This window comes from Capsicum annuum, chromosome 8 (genome assembly GCF_002878395.1).
Source record: "Capsicum annuum cultivar UCD-10X-F1 chromosome 8, UCD10Xv1.1, whole genome shotgun sequence".
Classification (NCBI taxonomy): domain Eukaryota; kingdom Viridiplantae; phylum Streptophyta; class Magnoliopsida; order Solanales; family Solanaceae; genus Capsicum; species Capsicum annuum.
This window is the reverse complement of record NC_061118.1, coordinates 37,890,507-37,910,241: the sequence shown is the minus strand read 5'-3', so window position 1 is coordinate 37,910,241 and position 19,735 is coordinate 37,890,507. Positions and strand designations below refer to the sequence as shown.

At 35.0% G+C, this 19,735-nt stretch overlaps 1 pseudogene; it reads right to left on the bottom strand.

Moving 5' to 3' along the window:
- Positions 1-4,052: 4,052 nt before the first annotated feature.
- On the bottom strand, positions 4,053-9,947 carry LOC107860973 (annotated as a pseudogene).
- Positions 9,948-19,735: the final 9,788 nt, after the last annotated feature.

Here is a 19,735-nt window from a genome sequence, read left to right as displayed (position 1 = left end):
AGTCCATGTCGACGGTAAATTCATATACCTAAGGCTTTAATTTGAAGATGAAGGAATATTTATCATTTCTGTCACAATAATTCTTATTGATAACGGAAAGGTGCTTAATATACCTTTCAAGTATTGGAAATGATCCTAAAATATTCATCTTCCATCTTTGAGCTCTAATATCCTTCCGGGCCATCTTTAGGCTCTAAAATACCTTCACATCAATCTATAAGTTCTATTTTACACCTCCCCCCCCCCCCCCCCCGGTTATTTTTTACACACACTTCAAAAATTAATAATTAAAATTTTCATTTGATATGTGACAATTTCTTATTGATTGAAATTTTAATTAATCAAAAAATTTATTATTTCACAAACTCAACCCTAATCCACGTAAAAAAATCAAATCCCAGAACCCAAATTGATTAACTGAAGTATCTAAAAGTATAGAGCTACAACTACTTGATCAATGGATCAATTACAATCACAATAAGTTCATTGATCAAGTAGTGGTAGTTGTCTATTCTTTTAGATACTTTAGTCAATCGATTTGGGTAATTTTAAGTGGATTCAGGTTGGATTTGTGAATTAATAAGTTTTTAATTAATTAAAATTTCAATCAATAAGAAGCTATCACATTTCAAATAAAAATCCTAACTTTTAAACTTTAAAGGTAGAAGAAGAATATTTTAAGATCATTTCTAATACTTGAGGAATATATTACGCCCTCTTCCGTATTGATAAAATCAATTTAGCATAATTATTTATTTATAGGTACAAAAAGGAACAAAAACAAAATACAAGTACATAAGTTATTATTCTCTATTCCTCTTTCTTCCCTTAGTTTTTCCCCTTTTTAGGTAAAAGTCTTAAATTTACATCTTTGTATTGAAAATTAGTCCAAAAATAGCCAAATTAATGGTCCAAGTTGAAATGAGCACATAGTAATTACTCCAATCAAGAGTCAAATTATCAAATAATGATGGCTTCAATTGATTAAGAGTAGTCAACCAAGTTCACACAATATATATATTTCCAGTTTCATTTTACATGACTTTTATACTAAAATTAAATATTTCAGTTTACTTATCCATTTTTAGAAATTAAGAAAATTTATTACTTCTTTTTCTTATTACTTTTAGTATTAAATAAATATATAAAATAATAATAGTAGTAATAACAACAATAGTAATAGTAGTAATAGTAAGGTTAATTTTGTAATTAATAAAGTTCTAAAAATTCATTAAAAAGATTAATTTTATAAAATACATTTCTAATTAATATTTTTATTAGATAAATACAAGTAAAATAAAATTGAGAAAATATATACATTTATTTTTCAAAAGTCATCTAGAGTATTGATTGAGTTGAGGATCATGATCACCAAACTAGTGGCTTAGATTTGAAGTCCAATTATTTACATTCAAAACTCAAACCACTTGATATTTATTTATTTGATGCCTTGGTGTACTTATATTGTCCACAAATTTTAAAATGTCTAATAAAAGTTCAAAATAATAAAGGCTAATTTACATTAAATACATTACACCAATTTTCTTGTTTGGGAAAAATTCATGTATTTCGAACCACATGTTTTATGCCTAATTGTCATGTTTTCAAATATCTCATCTTAAAAAATAAATATTATCCAAAATAATTAGCTTGAATAATTTAGATTTTTCTCATTCTATATACGGAAAAAATATTTTCTTCTAAAAATTTCTTCATTCTCGAGAATATAATATGGTGTTTTAGGATTAATAAAACACAAAGTTACTGGTTCAACCAAATTCATAATCGACATTCTAGCCATGCCGCAAATATTTATTGATAAAGAATATCATAACTTCTGGTAGAAAGCTTTAATTGACGCACGATTTTAAAAATAAATAAATAAATAAATAGAAAACAATAGTACTACAATTTATTATGGCAAACTCATCGATAACCCCTTAAACTTATCCCTAAAATTCACTTAAACCCCTAAATTAAAGTTTGTATCTATCAAACCCTTAAACCACCCAATTTTGTTTCAATTGGACATTTTTTGCTTATGTAGCAGTCCGCGTATTGTCCACTCACTAGGGGCGCATAAGACACGTTATTTTAAATAATATCCAATAGAAAGGTGCCAAGTAGCACTGAGCCCCAAAAAATATTAATTTAAAAATTTATATTTAAATTAATTTATTAATATAATTTTTAATTTCTTAATCTTTTTTTTAAAAAAGCACCCCACCCCCTGGTATCATCTTCTTCATAGCATCCCACCCCCACCCCACCCCCTGCGTCTTCAACCCCAACCCACCCCGTCTCTTCATCGTCTTCAACCCTACCCCACCCCGTATTTCATCGTCTTCAATCCTACCCTATCCCCGCATCTTCACATAAACAATTTCTTTTTAATCCACCATAATTATCCTCATTTCTTGAACAATTCCAACAAAATTCACTTTTTTTCCCCCATTAGTATTACCATTTCTTGAAAAATTACAACAAACATCACTTTTTTGTTGAAAAATTATAAGAAAGATCGCTTTTTTCTCCATTAATATTACTATTTTATGAAAATTTTTAAGAAAGATGTTTTTTTTAGCCCCCCTTTAAATTTTTAAAGTAGATTTTAAATAAAAATTTCTTCTGTGTGTATTTTTGAGGTTCACAGTGAAACAAAGTTTACTTTAATGGGAAAGAAGATGAACGCAGTGGAAGAGAAGATGAATGTCAAGGGCGGCGGGGGGCGCGGGGCGGGGGGGCGGGGGCGGGGGGAGGGGGGGTTGAGAGAAGATGAACGCGAGGACTTGGGGGAAGGTGGGGAATTAGTTTTTTATTTTTATTTTTTTAAATTTTATAATTTTATTTTTATTTTAAAAATAAATTTATAATTTCTTTTAAATAATCAGTTTTTTATTTTTATTTTTTAAATAATTGTATAATTATTTTTCAATAATTTGGATCCTCAGTGCCATTATTTATTTTCATTTTTTTTAAAAATTTATAATTTCTTTTTAATAATCAGTTTTTTATTTTTAAAATAATTTTATAATTATTTTTTAATAATTTGAATTCAATGCCATTTTTTATTTTTATTTTTTAAATTTCTTTTTAATAATTAATTTTTTATTTTTATTTTTTAAATAATTTTATAATTATTTTTAATAATTTGGATCCTCAATGCCATTTTTATTTTCATTTTTTAAAATTTTTTAAAATTTTATTTTTATTTTTAAAATAATTTTATAATTAGTTTTTAATAATTTGTCTTTTTAAATTTTATAATTTCTTTTTAATAATCAGTTTTTAATTTTTATTTTTAAAATAATTTTATAATTAATTTTTAATAATTATTGAACCTACAATGTCACGTGTCAGCTTTCAATTAGCCATTTTTGTCACATCATTGTGCAACACACAGTTTTAGTTGTTAGCTGATTGCCAAAAAAAAAGGTTCAATTGGAATAAAATTGGGCAGTTTAGAGATTTAATAGGTATAAACCTTAGTTTAGAAATTTAAGTGAATTTTAGGGACAATTTTAAGGATTATCGATGAATTTGGCCATTTATTATTCTACATGTAGACCACGAGAAAAAGTGTCAAATATGGAACTTAGAGAATGTGTAATAAATAATGGAAAATCACTTTTCATGTGATGTGATGTATATAGGTACATGGTAGGTTATGAATTTTAATAGGTGAATAAATATATTTATGTAAATTACCTATTTTTCAAAAAAAAAAAAAAAAACGCTAAAGCACATAAAATTAAATATGTGAATAAATTATTGTACTTGAATCGAGGATTTTTCGGAAAAAATCACGCAACCATCATGAGATAGTATTAAAATTTGCATATATTCTATTCTCTCCGAACTCGACTGATGAAATTTCACTAGATATATTATTGTTATGATATATACTAGTACATTCCTTTTTCATCTTCTGGATATTTTTATTTATTATAGAAAACACGTTCTTGATGGATATGCTCTAATTAAAAAAGTTGATGGATATATATGAACAATTATATTCATGGACCACTTTGTCCAATTTTTTTTTTTCTATTTTCTAAAAAGAATAAATTATGTACACATAAATAATCCACTACTTTTGTTGTTCTTCTTCTTCTTTTTTTCTATTTCTGCCTAAGCAATTTTTGATCTTTTTTATCCTATTCTCCTAAAATGGATATGAAGATAATAAATTTATAGGGTATACAAGGAGAATTTCTCCATGCCTTTGCATGAATTTTGAGAATATCTCTAGCTCTATCCTTAGCTTTACTTCCACAATCAACTTGAAGTACCAAACAAAGCTTTGCCACCACACCCAAACTCAACATCTCTTGAACAACACCTTGTGTTGATGAAAACTTTGAGATTGAATGCAATATCTTTATTGCCCTTTCACTCCCTACTTTTCCTCGAAACAATGGTTAATCCTCCCGGATGATTCAAAAGCTCGGCCTGTCCCTTCTGCGCTCTGACAAATTTGATCCATCAAGATTAGGATCAGTTCACAAGTCCTTTTCTCAGATGAATCGAGCAGACGGTCCACCAAAACCCTAACGGCTCCAGCCTCTGCTATTTTTACTCTGTTCGTTCCAAATGGACACGCGTGCTAGCACTTGCAATGATGCTTTTGTCGCCTTTTGAGAGATCTCATCCCTCAAGACTTGAACCACTTGTGTGAATAACTCTTGCTTCAAGCTCAAAAGTAGAGTTAGTGTGGATGCTTCGAACATGTCTTTCATTAGCATCACTGCATAGGCCCTAGACTCATATGGCTCCCATATTGCATGACACGTGTCAATAACTCGATGAATTCTCCATTTTCACTCGTGATGAGTGAACTCAATCCATCTTTTGATAGTTTGAATTGGTAGAGGTGTAATGAACTCCAACAAGCACAACAAATTAAATCGACAACAACTCAACAATTACACTAACTTTACGCTGAACAATGTTCAAACAGTAATAATCGAATTTCGGAAATGACTAACTAATATTCAAATAAATCGCAAGAATACTAAAACTGAAGGAAAATCCTAGATAATCTAGCTCAGCAACTCGATTCCAAAGGTGAATAACCCAGCTCGAAGCAATTGCATACCTGAATCGATAGTCAATTTGTAGATCAACTCATTTCCAATTAATTGAAAATAACTTCACTGGAAGGTAAGGATTTGGGAATATAAGAACAAAATTTGGGAAGAGGAAGAATAAGAATTTGGACTAAGATTTAGAGAAGAAGTTTTGGAAGGAACACGAGTTTAGAACATACCAATTTCACATGCCTTTCTTCAGTTTGTATTTGATATTTATACCCCCTCTTGAGTGAATCTCTGCCGTTGATCTGGTACTTGATCTAATTTAATCACCACCCTTGATTACTAACTGTTGAACCTTATTTAAATAGGCTCTAACGGTGTCGTTTACTGGCTAATATGTGTAACGAGTGATCATTACATTCCACCCTCCATCTGGACATTCTTGTCCACAAGAATGTGATACTAACCCCTGAATGAAATCAGGAAATTAGGCCTTGATGAATGTCCAGTCTTCCTAGGTAGCTTCTTCCTAAGTTCTCCCGTTGAATCAGGACCTCCACTGCTATCGCATTGTTCTCCTTTACCATTCTTCTTTGTAAGATAGCCAGGGTCCTAACCAAGATCTTCCCATCATTTCCAACCAATGAAAGTTGTTGCAGGGGTGTTACATCTTGGTCAATTCTTTTTTTGAGTAAGGAAAAATGAAACACAGGGTGGATAAGAGAATTTGTTGGGAGTTCAAGCTTGTAAGCTACCTTGCCCACTCTTTGCAAAACCTTGTAAGGCCATATAATTTTGGGCATAATTTGAGGTGCTTCCTGAGTGCAATTGATGTTTGTCTATATGGTTGAAGCTTCAGATAAACCCAATTTCCTACTTGCAGTTCTCTCTCACTTCTCCTTTGATCAGCATACCATTTCATTCTAGCCTGAGCCTGTACTAAATTGTCTCACAATACTTGCTGAATTTTCACCTTTTGTTAGTCCAAGTCCTGCACTGATTGCACTGGTGAGTCACTATAAGGTCCTAGGTAAAGTTGTGGGAGGTCATACCCGTATAAAACAAATAAGAGGATGGTTTGCAGGGCTGTGTGGTAGTTGATGTTGTACCACTACTCCGCAAAATAAAGCCAGTTTACCCACTGCTTGGGGTTACTCATCACTATAGCTCTAAGGTATTCTTCTAGACACCTGTTGAGCCTTTCGATCCGTCCATCAAACTCAGGGTGGTAGGCTATGCTCATACATAGTGTGGTACCAATTGTCTTAAACAAGTGTTGCCAAAATAAACTAGTGAACACCTTATCTCTATTAGAAAACATTGTCTTTGGGAACCCATACAACTTATAGATTTCTCTAATGAAAACTTCTACCACCTGAGCTATTGTATATAGATGGTGTAAGGCTATAAAATGTGCATACTTGGTGAATCTATCCACTACTACCAGGATCACCTCTTTGCCTTGAGATTTAGGAAGTCTTTTTATATAATCAAAACTAATGTCATTCCAGGCTTGAGTTGGTATAGCTAATGGTTGTAAAAGACCAGGAGATACTACATTCTCACTTTACACCTTTTACAGATATCACAACTAGAGATAAATTCCTGCACCTCTTTCTTTATTGCTGGCCAAAAAAATACAATTGTAACCTCTTCAAGGTGCCCTGCTGTCCAGAGTGCCCACCCAAAGCTGATGCATCCATAATATGTAGTAGTTGTTGTCTCAAAGCAGTAGTTTTGTCAATATACACCTTACCCTTGTGTCTCAACACCCCTGAAGTCAACTTGTAGTCCTGGTTATGATTAGGGCTGATTGCTAGGGCAATAAGCAATTCTAGAGCACTGTTATCTCCTTCGTAACTCTTTTATACCTCCAAAATTCATTCAGGTTGTGCTCCTGACAGTGCCTGAAACTCATCTTGTTCCTCAGAAATTATAAAGAAGGAATTAACTACCCTATTCTCAGCTCCCTTCCTATATATAATCTTATAATCCAAGCCCAGTAATTTAGTAAGTCCCTTCTGTTGAATAGAAGTAGTGATTTTTTACTCCATCAAATACTGAAGACTGAAGTGATTAGTCTTAATAATGAAATGGTTTCCTTGCACATAGTGTCTCCACTTGTTTATGGCTGCTAGAACAACCATATATTTTTTTTCATACACTAATTTCCCCTTATGTTTGGGTGCTAAAGCCTTGCTATAATAAGCCAGGGGTCTGTTGTTTTGAGTAAGAACAACACCAATACGTTGATTGCTAGCATCAGTCTCAATAGTGAAGGTCTTGTTGTAGTCAAGCATGGATAGCACGGGAACAGTGCTCATGGCTTGTTTCAATCTCTCAAAAGCTTCCTCAGCCTCTATACTCCACTGAAATAAGTTCTTTTTTAGTAAATCAGTTAGCGGCTTACTGATGGAACCATAATTCTTCACAAATCTTCTGTAATACCTTGTCAGACCTAGGAATCTCTTTAACCCCTTAAGGCTCTTGGGAACAGGCCAAGACATCATTATTGATACCTTGGAAGAGTCTATAGCCACTCCTTTACTTGTAATGATGTGCCCTAAGTACTCCACCTGTGACTTGCAAAAACTTCATTTCGATCTCTTAGCAAACAACTTATTGTGCTGAAAAATTTTGAAGGTTTCTCTCAAATGCTCCACATGCTCTTGTAAAATTTTACGATATACTAAGATGTCATCGAAGAAAACTAATATAAACTACCTCAGATGTTGCTGGAACAAGGAGTTCATTAATGACTTAAAGGTGGCTGGTGCATTTGTCAGCCTAAATGGCATCACCTTAAACTCAAAGTGACCATGATGAGTCCTGAATCCAGTCTTTGGTATATCTTCCATCCTCATCCTTAATTGATGGTAACCCGATCTCAGGTCAATTTTAGAAAACAAACATGATCCTTGTAGCTCATCCAAGAGATCATTGACTACGAGAATGGGAAACTTATCCTTCACTGTAATATTATTGAGCTCCCTATAGTCAATACAGAACCTCCAAAATCCATCATTTTTCTTGACTAAGAGGACTAGGGAAGAGTAAGGTGAGTGACTAGGCTGTATAATTACCTATTCCAACATCTCTGCTACTTGTTTTTCCAGCTCATTCTTCTGGTAATGATTGTACCTGTAAGGTCTCAAGGATACTGGTCTAGCTCCTGGTATGATGGGAATTGCATGATCTTGAGCTTTGGGTGGTAGTAAGTCAATAGGTTCCTCAAATATGTGGGCAAAGTAATCTAACACTTCCTGGTATCATCCTTTCACTACTCATATCACCTCCATATATAGTAAAAAGATGAGCTAATAAAGCTTGACCCTTCTTGAGTATTTTGCCTATTAATAGCTGTGATTTGGTGCAAAGCTACCGGTTCTACATCTCCTTTTAGTGTCACTACCTTACCACCCTGCTTGATCTTAAGCTCATATAGTTCATAGTCAAAGGTTACATGTGCATGCACTCTTATCCAATCGTCTCCCAAAACCATATCACAACTACCCAGATTCAGCAACCTGAATTTGTCTTCAAACTCAACCCCGTTAGCCTTCCACTTAACCCTGGGCACACTGTGATGGCTATACATCTATTGGCTATTGTCCACAGTCACTCTTATTGGGGTATCCACCTGAGAAACAACCCCCAGTTCCTTAGTAGTTTGTATGTCTAAAAAACTGTGTGTACTACCGGAATCTACCAGTAATACCACTATTCTCTTTTTGATCCACCCTTTGATTTTGAAAGTATTTGGTTCTGTGGTACCTGACATGGCATTCAAGCACACTGCCTCTTCTTCCATGACCTCGATTCCTTCTTCTTTCTCTTGAGATTCCTCCTGCTCCTCCAGTATAGTTCCCTGTCCTTGCTCTTCTTCTGTTGTGATGGCATTTAACAGTTTGTCTTTGCATACATGTCCTGGAATGTTTCTTTCTCCACATCTTCAACAAGCACCTGGTATTCTCTTGAATTCTGCCTTGACTTCAGGATTAGGCAGTGTTGCTTAGATCTTCTGCCCAGTACTGCCTCCTTTAATCAACTCCTTGCTAACTAGTGCAACCGTCCCCTTGTGTAACCATCTAGCCTTCTTTTTCCTGGCATTAATAACTCGCTTTTGCTTCCTGGCAAGTGACAAAGCTTGGGCTAAGTTTACAGGCTCATACATCTTAATAGGCTCCCTAATTTCTTCTTTCAAAACTCCAATAAAACACTCTAAAATAAAATCCTCAGGAACTCTAGGATTTCTCGTCAATACCTGACCCTAAGTTCCTTAAACTTTTGCAGATAATCACTCACTGTACCTTGTTGAGCGAGCATTTTGAATTCAACCACCACACTTTCATTGTGATCATCTTCAAGCCTCATCACCAACTCCTCACAGAACTCCTCCCACCTCACTAGCCTTCTCGTAAGCGTATAAGAGAAATACCAAGCCTCAGCATCTCCCTCCATGTGCAACGTAGCCATTTCAAGTTTTCTAGCTGGATCATTGATTCTATAAATATTGAAGTACTTGTTGCACCTTTTCAACCAAGATCGAGGCTCAGCTCCTCCATATATGGGAAATTAGAGCTTGGGATGAAACTCGTGGCTCAGATTGGGTCCATTTCCCCCCACTTTGGTTGCTCTATTAGGCGTAGAAAGCAATCCATCACCTTTATTGCTGCTTTCAGGAGTAATTGAACTCTTACCAGTGCTTTTTCGCAATAATCTCATCATAGCTTCATGAGTTTCCACCATCATTTGCTTCATATCTCCTTGAGTAGAGCTCATCTCAGCCAACCGTGACTCTATAGCTGAGAGCTTAGAGTCCACCTCTACTTTATTAGCCTGCACTTGAGCTTCAATTTTTCTCAAGCGTTCCTCGGCTTGTTTAGCCCTTGTAGCATCCGCTCCCGTCATTATCCACAGGTATAATCAAAACCGATGGCTTTGATACCAATTTGTAATGAACTCTAACAATCACAACAAATTAAATCGACAACAACTCAACAATTACACTAACTTCACGTTGAACAGTGTTCAAATAGTAATAACCAAATTTCGAAAATGACTAACTGAAATTCAAATAAATCGCAAGAGTACTAAAGCTGAAGGAAAATCCTAGATAAGCTAGCTCAGCAACTCGATTCCAAATGTGAACAACCCAGCTCGAAGCAATTGCATACCTGAATCAATAGTCAATTTGTAGATCAGCTCATTTCCAATTAATAGTCAATGAAAATTTACAATATGCCATCATCGGAAAGTTTTCATATGGATGGCCGGACATTCATGATTTACAAAAGCTAATTCCAAAACAATGTGAGTTGAAGGGTGATTGCAATATTGGTTTGTTAAGAAATAGACATATTTTAATACGTGCTTCAAATCTAGAAGATTATGTTAATTTTTTGTCGAAGCCTTCCTGTTACATTATGCATAAAGGACACCACCCAATTTTTTTTGGGAAGGAAGCGATATTCTCTATAGCAGCCATTACAGGTGGACTTGGCAATAAAAAATCAAACGCGGCCAAGTTGTGCAAGGGTCAAGGTCGAAGTGGATTTCCCAAAAGAATCACTGTTGGACTGAGAAAGCAATCAGGGGAGATTATTGAAAAATGGGTACGAATTAAGTACCTAAATATTGCACGACATGCATCATTTAAGGCCATAATGAACAACAATTACTTTGAAGTTTAGAAATAATTTGGTAGAATTTATGTATCACTATAGTGTACGCAAGATGTAATGCACTAGAAAGGCTACAACTTTTTGGGAAAATATTAAAGATACTGCACAGATTCAATAAATTCCTTGGTTGATAGGTCGTGATTTCAATGTAATTCTTAATGAAGAGGAGAAACAAGGTGGATTGCCTTTTACACAATATGAAGCGATGGATTTTAATCAATGGGCTCACTGAATTGAATTTAAAGGCAGCAACTTTACTTGGTGGAATGGGAGAATTGAAAATGATTGCATATTTAAAAGGTTCGATAGAGTTCTTGAGAAGACCCCTCTGGCAGTTGGGTTAAGATTGAAAAGATTATCCAGGATTAAGATGGGTAATTTTCCTCTCACATATTTGGGATGTCCTATATATGATGGGAGGAAAAACAAAGCATACTTTGAAGATATCTTAAGGAAGGTGGTTAAAAGAATTTTCTCTTGACAGAATAAATATAACATTTACCCACATATTACTCTTTTATATAAGTCAATAGTCCTAGGACTATCACAGCATCTCAGTATTGTACCAAAGGCAGTTAAATGTGTACCTTTCATAATTTAGTGCTCTTTTTGATTTAATTTGATTGGCTATAATTTAAGGCTCTTTTTGATTTAATTAATTATTACATCAAATGTTACTTCAATTGTACTTAACTTTTAATTTATGGAGAGACACATGTTTATCTATTTACTTTAATGGGATATTTGGCTTCCATTAAATCACTTTGTTTTCCGCCTTCCTTCTCTTTCAATGGGACCACTAAGCGTAAAATTATAATTGTGTTTTTAAAAACTTACCAAATAAGGAAAGACGACATTTTTTTGAGGACGGACCAAAAATAAATGGCGACACATAATTTGAAACGGAGGGAGTATCATAAAAGAGAGATTTCAGCAGCCATAAGAGAGAAAATAGTGCAGATTTTTGTACCCTAATTTCAGCCACAATCTAAGTTGCTCGGACTCGAGGGCGGATATCCGAGACGGGTGCGGATCCGAGTGTCGAATTCGTCAAGATATAAGTTTTAGGATTTGGGGGAGCGAATCCAAGAGTGGATACGGGTGCGGGAATTCGGCTTAAAAAAATTAAATATTATAAATATAAAGTTATAATTTATTTTAAACTAATTTATTTTCCTTGACCCATAGGAATTTGAATTTATTTTTTTATTTTCTTTACTATTTTTAGTTATTTTTTCATTGATTTTACTTTTCAATTAGGAATAGTATTCGTATTAGAATTTTTTTCAAAATTAAAACTGACGTTTATTTACCAAAAAATAAAAAATAAGTATAATTTTTAAACAAAGTAGGTTTACTGACCGACACTTGTATACACGTGTTTTTATTTTTCATTAAAAGGTATATCTATGGTTAATATTATTAATATTATTAAATGTTATTAACACCACAAACAAATCACTTTGAAAAAAAAGCCCGTCACTGTTAACGCCGACGACAACGGACGACTGACCGTACGACGACTGCACGATGTTTTTCGATGACGGCGATGATGATTTTCAGCAACAGGGACGATGATTTCAGGCAACGGCCATCGATAACACCGTCTCTGTTTCGGAGGTTGTTGGTCGAGATTTTTTTTTTTAAGTTGCCGGTTAATTTCGATGCTTTCCTCAAATTTCTTCTTCAGTTTGATCAAAATCTTCGAAATTGTTTGACCTAATCGAAGACGGCGGAAGAACCCGTCCCCGCCCCAGTCTTGTGTCGAGACGGTTCGACGGCAAAACAACTGAGTCCGAGCAACATAGGCCACAATATTCAACTTCAAATTGCAATTTCTGCTTCGTTTCTTGTCCGATTGAACTGATTTTTGAACAACTTGTTTCTCTCATCTCAATATTTAATTAGGAACTGGCGGAGCTGGATTTGGTAGACTGTAGCTCCTATTTTTATCCTTGAACAATAGTTACATTTTTTATGCTTTTGCTCCTTTATTTCTTTAGTGTTTGGTGTTGTGGTTTATGTATTGTTTCTTGTTGTTTGACACTTTTTTTGTGGCCATTTTGGAGAACAATATTGTAACTCTTTGGTAATTATAGTGGAGGTTTGATCCCGTAGTTTTTTACTCTTCACACTGAAGGGTTTTCCACGTAAATCTTGTGTCTCGATTGGTTGACTTTATTCTTGTCTTATCATATTTGTGTGATTGGTTATTTGCAGCCATGTTATTTTGTTTTGCTTGGATTTGCTTATCTCCTCTTGGTTCAAATTGAAAGAAAAAGTTTAAACTTGGGTATTATTTCCGCTGCTACCATGTCAGGCTCTTTGATTGTGCCCCTTGTCTTTCCCAACAAAGTGGTATCAGAGAGTGGTTGTTGTTGATTTTTTATTTGATTGATAAAGGAAAATATGAGCAAGATGATGTGTTTGAATGGTAGTAACTATCATACTTGAAAAGGCAAGATGAAAGATCTTCTCTTTGTCAAGAAAATGCAATTACCTGTATTTGCGTCTATTAAACCTCAATCCATGACAGATAAGGATTGAGAATTTGAGCGCTTACAAGTCTGTGGATATATCAGACAATGGGTTGAAGATAATGTTAGAAACCATATTGTGGATGAGAAACATGCCAGAAGTTTGTGGAACAAGCTCGAGATACTTTATGCTTCGAAGACTGACAATAACAAGTTGTTCCTGCTTAAGTAATTGATAATATCAGGTATAAAGAGGGCAGTCCTATTTTTGATAATATTAATAATTTTCAGGGTGTCCTTGACCGCTGTCCGGAATGGGTGTAAAGTTCGATAAAGAAATTCAGGGACTTAGGCTTCTTAATATTCTGCCTGACTCTTGGGAAACTTTTCAAGTTTCTTTGACTAATTCTGCTCCTGGTGGTATTGTAACTATAGAATATGTTAATAGTGGTGTCTTGAATGGAGAGATGAGAAAAAAATCTCAGGCCTCATCTTCTTCATCTTCTTACTCTGACGTTTCGATTACTGAAGAGAGGGGGAGAAATATGTCCAGAGGTTCGGATGATAGAGATAAAAGTAAAAGCAAGTCAAGGTCCAAATTAAAGAATGTTACATGTGACTATTGCAACAAAAAGGGGCATATCATGAAATATTGCTACAAGCATAAGAGAGATATGAGACGAAAAAAGAAAGAAGGCGATAATGAAAATTGTGTTGCTATTGTTGCTAATGATGATCTTCTTGTTGCTTATGGTTAGAATGCCATTAATATTGTTCGTGATGAGTCTAGCTGGTTAGTGAATTCTGGTGCTACTTCTCATGTTATGCCAAAGAAGAAATTATTTTCTTCGTATACTCCAGGTAATTTTAGGATGTTGAAAATAGAAAATAATGATGAAGTTAAAGTACTTGGCATTGGCACTTCCTGTTTGGAAAGTAACAATGATTCCAAACTAGTTCTCAATAATGTCAAGCATGCTCCAGATGTTCGCCTGAATTTGATTTCTTTAGGGAACCTTGATGATGAGGGTTATGTTAACACCCTTGATGCTAGCCAGTGGAAGCTTACTAGAGGTTCGATGATTGTGGATCGAGGTCACAAGTTTTCTAACTTGTACGTATTTCAGGGCTCTATTTCTAGAGGCTTGATAAACTTGGTGAAAAATGATACTTCATCAGAGTTTTGGCATAGAAGGTTGAGTCATATGAGTGAGAAGGGAATTGATAGTTTAGCTAAGAAAAATTTACTTTCTGGAGTGAAACAAGCAAAGTTGAAGAAGTATGTTCATTGCTTAGCCGGTAAACTGAAAAAAATTTCTTTTCAGAGTCATCCACCTTCAAGAAAGCTTGATTTGCTAGAGTTGGTGCATTCTGATTTATGTGGTCCATTTAAAGTAAGGTCTCATGGTGGTATATTTTACTTTGTGACCTTTATTGATGATCATTCTCGCACGCTCTAGGTATTTCCTTTGAAGTTCGAGGATAAAGTACTTGATGTGTCAAGAATTTTCAGGCCTTGGTTGAGAGACAGATAGGAAAGAAATTGAAATGCATCTGCTCAAATAATGGTGGTGAGTATATTGGTCTTTCTGATAGATATTGAAGAGAACAAGGTATTTGTAACACCCCGTATTCAAGTACATATATTGGCGTATTCAAGTACGTGTATTGGTCTTATTTATATGGAATTAATTTTATTTTATTTTATTTATACTGGAATTTGCCCGTCGATGGTTCCATACGAAGGTTATTGAATAAGCTTTCCAACGATATAAAGATTTCCAAAAACGGATAGGTTTCGGATATAATCGAGCACGTTCGAAACTATAAAACGGTGGCTGGGATATTGGGAATAGTAAATGTGCAGGAAAATTTCCTGCACACAAACTACTGAGGCCAGCCATTTTTTTGGGTCAACTTTGAACGATCATAACTCCCTTAATATAATGAACTGGGAGAGCTGCCACCTATGAAAAGAAATATCTTTGAGTCTTCTTTCCAATGCAATTGGTTTCATCCAAATCCGACATCTGAGTAATGAGTTATACTCGTTTTACTTCAGCCTCTCAAAACAGATTTTTAGGGTCAATTTCAAACGATCATAACTCCTTGTACAGGATGAACTGGGTGGCCTACTTTATATTAAATGAAATCCCTTTGAATTATCTTTCTAACGATACCAATTTCACCCAAATACGATATCGGAGCAAAGAGTTATGGTCGATTTACTTTAGCCTATCAAAACAGTCCACCATGGACAGATTCGGATTTACTTAAATTTTAAGGGCAATATGGTCATTTTCCATCACCTCATGGACGAAAATTGGTCATTATATACATATACTTAGCCTCATATCCATAATTTATCATCCAAATTATTAAAGAATAAGAAACCCTAGCCTAAGTTCAACTCCAATTATCTTTTGATTCAACTGTAGAAAATCCAAATTGATTCCGTAGTTGTGTTCACCATCTCGAGGGCTTCGAGAAGCACCCCTTATTTGTGCCAACAGGACTTCGAAATCAAAAGGGCCATTTTATGGTAAGGATGTAAATTATGTTGGTGTTATTTATATGGATATGTATATATATATGCATGTGAGCATAAGAAGTATGTTATTTGATTGTTGTTGAAAGATGATTGGAAATAATGTTGGATTATTCTTGTGCATAGTTGGATTATGTTGAATTGTGAAGGGATTTGGTGTGATGATGTGGTATTGAAATGATGATTATATATATATAGACACATAAACCGATTGTTCAAGTTGGTTTTTGGAATGCTTTGCAAATATTGGTTGTATGGAATTATGGAAGAGAATTGTGGTGTTGGGTTGCTAATACTAGATGCCAAACATTTCATTGTAGATAAGTGATTTGTAAAGGCAGGAAGTTGTGTTGAATTGGTATCCGAATCTACAACGAGGTATGTAAAGCATACTCTAACGATGTTCTTTGGCATAAAAACACCAATGTTCCATCAAGTAAGATTCCGAGGTTGTCCAAAAACATGTATTGTTCTACATTACCAACGAAATTGTTTCCATTCTATAAAGTGTCAAAATGTTTCATTGATATACCGAAAGGCTCCTATTTCATTGTTGTGATATTGATGATTCCGAAACACATTGTTGATGTACCAATGAGTCTGTATTACATCGTTATTGTATAGAAAGTCTATTACTTGGTTCCTATTGATGTATCATTATTCCAACGGTACTATATTGACATGAACACTAATGTAATAATCTCAAAAGCTTTTGAACTAATTTATTGGAAAGATCTCTTATGTGTGTTACTTGATATACGTGCGGGTGGTAGCTCAGGGGCTTAAGCCTAGCATGGGCCGATCCTGATATTTGATATGATTACAGTTCATATGTACTGGGGGCAGCCTAATGGTCATAATACGGTACAGTATTGATTATTGTTAGGTGGTTGGAGGTTCGGGAGGAGGAGGCAATGGCGAATGATAATTGTAAAGAATGAAATGAACGAATGTATATTGTTCCACAAATGTGTTTGAATTCAAGAACCCAATTCAGATTAATGATAAGATAATGTACATGATCCTAAAAGTGTTTATGAAGTGTGGTTCACTTCTATTATGATTTATTCACTTGCGTCTGATTTTCTTGATCCCCCATACCACATATGATTATTTACAACTTTACATACTCAGTACATATTTTGTACTGACGTCTTTCACGGGGGACCTGTATTTCATGCTGCAGGCACAGGTGCTTCAGCTCATTCACAACATAAATAGGAGCCAGGTCATACAACTATTGTTGGTGAGCTCCAGTTTACTTCGGAGCTTTTCGAGTCGATCCCTTATATTTTGTTATTGTACAGGAGTCATTTGTGGGCGGGGGTTTATCCCGACCCTAGTTATGTCATGTATATCCTAGAGGCTTTGTAGACATAAGGAAGGGTAAAGTCATGGAAGTTTATATAGTGATGTTATATTTGTATATGTGGTGGCCCCGACGGCCAAGTATTATATATATTTATATTTGTGTGTGTTGTGCTGATACAGGTAATTAGACCTTTCTATATGCAACGAAGTGCTGTCCAAAGTTTTGGTGACATGTAAGTGAAAGTACAGGTATTTGAACGGGTTCTCCCGGGCCTTCTCGGCTTCGGGTGCCAGTCCGGCCCGATGGGATTTTGGGGCGTGACAGTATTCGACATCAGAAAACTCCTCCAAAGACTCCTTAGTTAAATAGTTTAACAGAGAGGATGAACAGACCTCTAGTTGAGAGGGTTAGATGTATGCTTTCAGATGCTAAGCTGCTAGATTTCTTTTAGACAGAAGCACTCATTACTATTGCCTATGTTATTAATTTATCTCCTACTGTTGCTTTGGATGGTGATGTCCCTGACAGAGTTTGGTCTGGTAAAAATGTTTCTTATGACCATCTTAGAGTCTTTGGGTGTAAAACTTTTATGCATATTCCTAAAGATGAAAGGTCAAAGTTGGATGTTAAAACTAGATAGTGTATCTTCATTGGTTATGATCAAGGTGAATTTGGCTATTGTTTCTATGATCCGATTGAGAAGAAACTTGTTAGAAGCCGTGATGTTGTATTCTTTGAAGACCAAACAATTGAAAATTTTGACAAAGCTGAGAATGTTAATTCTCAGAGTAATGTGAGTCCAGTTGATGTTGATCCAGTTTCTTTGACTACTGCTCATGAAAAATATCTTCATGATGATGAAAATCAAGTTGATAATGAAGATGATCATGTTCAGAATGACCAACAAGATGTTGTTGATGCTTTAGTCTAAGTTGATATGGTTGATCAGCAACCAGTTGTTGATGCTTCAGAGAGTTCTCTCAGACGATCAACTAGAGAGAATACCTTCATCTCGTTATTCTCCCAATGAGTATGTACTCTTAACTGACGGGGGATAACTTGAGGGTCTTGATGAGACCACGGAAAGTGAAGAAAAAGAAAAGTGGTTTGTGCTATGGAAGATGCGATTAAATCTTTGCATGATAATCATACCTTTGATTTGGTTAAGCTGCCTAAAGACAGAAAAGCTTTGAAAAACAGGTAGTTTTTTCATGTGAAACATGAAGATGGTAACCCAGTTCCACGGTATAAGGCTAGATTGGTTGTGAAAGGATTTAACCAGAAAAAAAAATTGATTTTGTTGAGATATTCCCTCCAGTTGTGAAGATGTCATCCATTCGTGTGGTTCTAGGCTTAGCTGCAAGTCTAGATTTAGATGTTGAGTAAATGGATGTTAAAATTGCTTTTCTTCATGGTGACTTAGATGAAAAAATTATATGGAGCAACCTGAGATGAAAAAATTTATATGGAGCAACCTGAAGGTTTTGAAGTTAATGAAAAAGAGAATTATGTTTGCAAATTGAAGAAGAACTTGTATGGTTTGAAACAAGCTTCTAGGCAGTGGTACGAGAAGTTTGGTTCCCTTATGAGTTAGCAGGGCTTCAAGAAGATTACTTCAGACCATTGTGATTTTGTGCAAAAATTCTCTGATGGTTACTTTATTATTGTGTTGCTTTATGTTTATGACATGCTTATTGTTGGTCATAATGCTTGAAGGATTCAAAAGTTGAAGCAAAAGTTGAGTAAGTCTTTTTCTATGAAAGACTTAGGACCAGCAAGGCAAATTCTTGGCATGCAGATTGTTCGTGATAGAAAGGCCAAGAAGTTGTGGTTGTCACAAGAGAAGTACATTCAGAAAGTACTTCGAAGGTTTAACATGGATAATGCTAAGGTTGTCAGTACACCTTTAGCTATGCAATTTAAATTAAGCACGAAGCAATATCCTTCCTGTGACGATGAGAAGGAAGATATGAAGAAAGTTTCTTATGCATCAGCCGTTGGTAATTTGATGTATGCAATAGTTTGTACAAGACTAAATATTGCTCATGTCGTTAGTATTGTTAGCCATTTTCTTTCTAATCCGAGAAGAAAACATTAGAATGTTGTGAAATGGATAATGAGATATCTTTGTATCACTTCTAGTCTGAGTTTGTATTTTGGTACAGGAAAGCCTATTCTTTGTGATTATACTGATTCAGACATGGCTGGTGATGTTGATACTCGCAAGTCTACTTCAGGGTATTTGATTACTTTTGCAGGGGGAGATTTGTCTTGGCAATCTAGGTTGCAAAAATGTGTTGCTCTATCTACTACAGAAGGTGAGCTTATTGCTTCCGTTGAAGCTTGTAAAGAATTGCTTTGGATGAAAAGATTATTGGGGGAACTTGGTTGTGCTCAAGAGAGGTATGTGCTTCATTGCGACAGGCAAAGTGCTATACATCTTGGCAAGAATTCTATATTTCATGGTCGGTCTAAACATATTGATGTGAGATACCATTAGATTCGGGATGTGTTGGATTCTAAGTTGCTTGAACTTGAGAAGATTCATACGGATGATAATGGTTCCAATAGGATGACTAAAGCTTTGCCAAGAGGGAAGTTTGAAGATTGTTGCATGATCGCCGGGATGACGGTCTCCTCCACATAGTCGGGAGGGGGAGAATTATTGGGTTATGGGT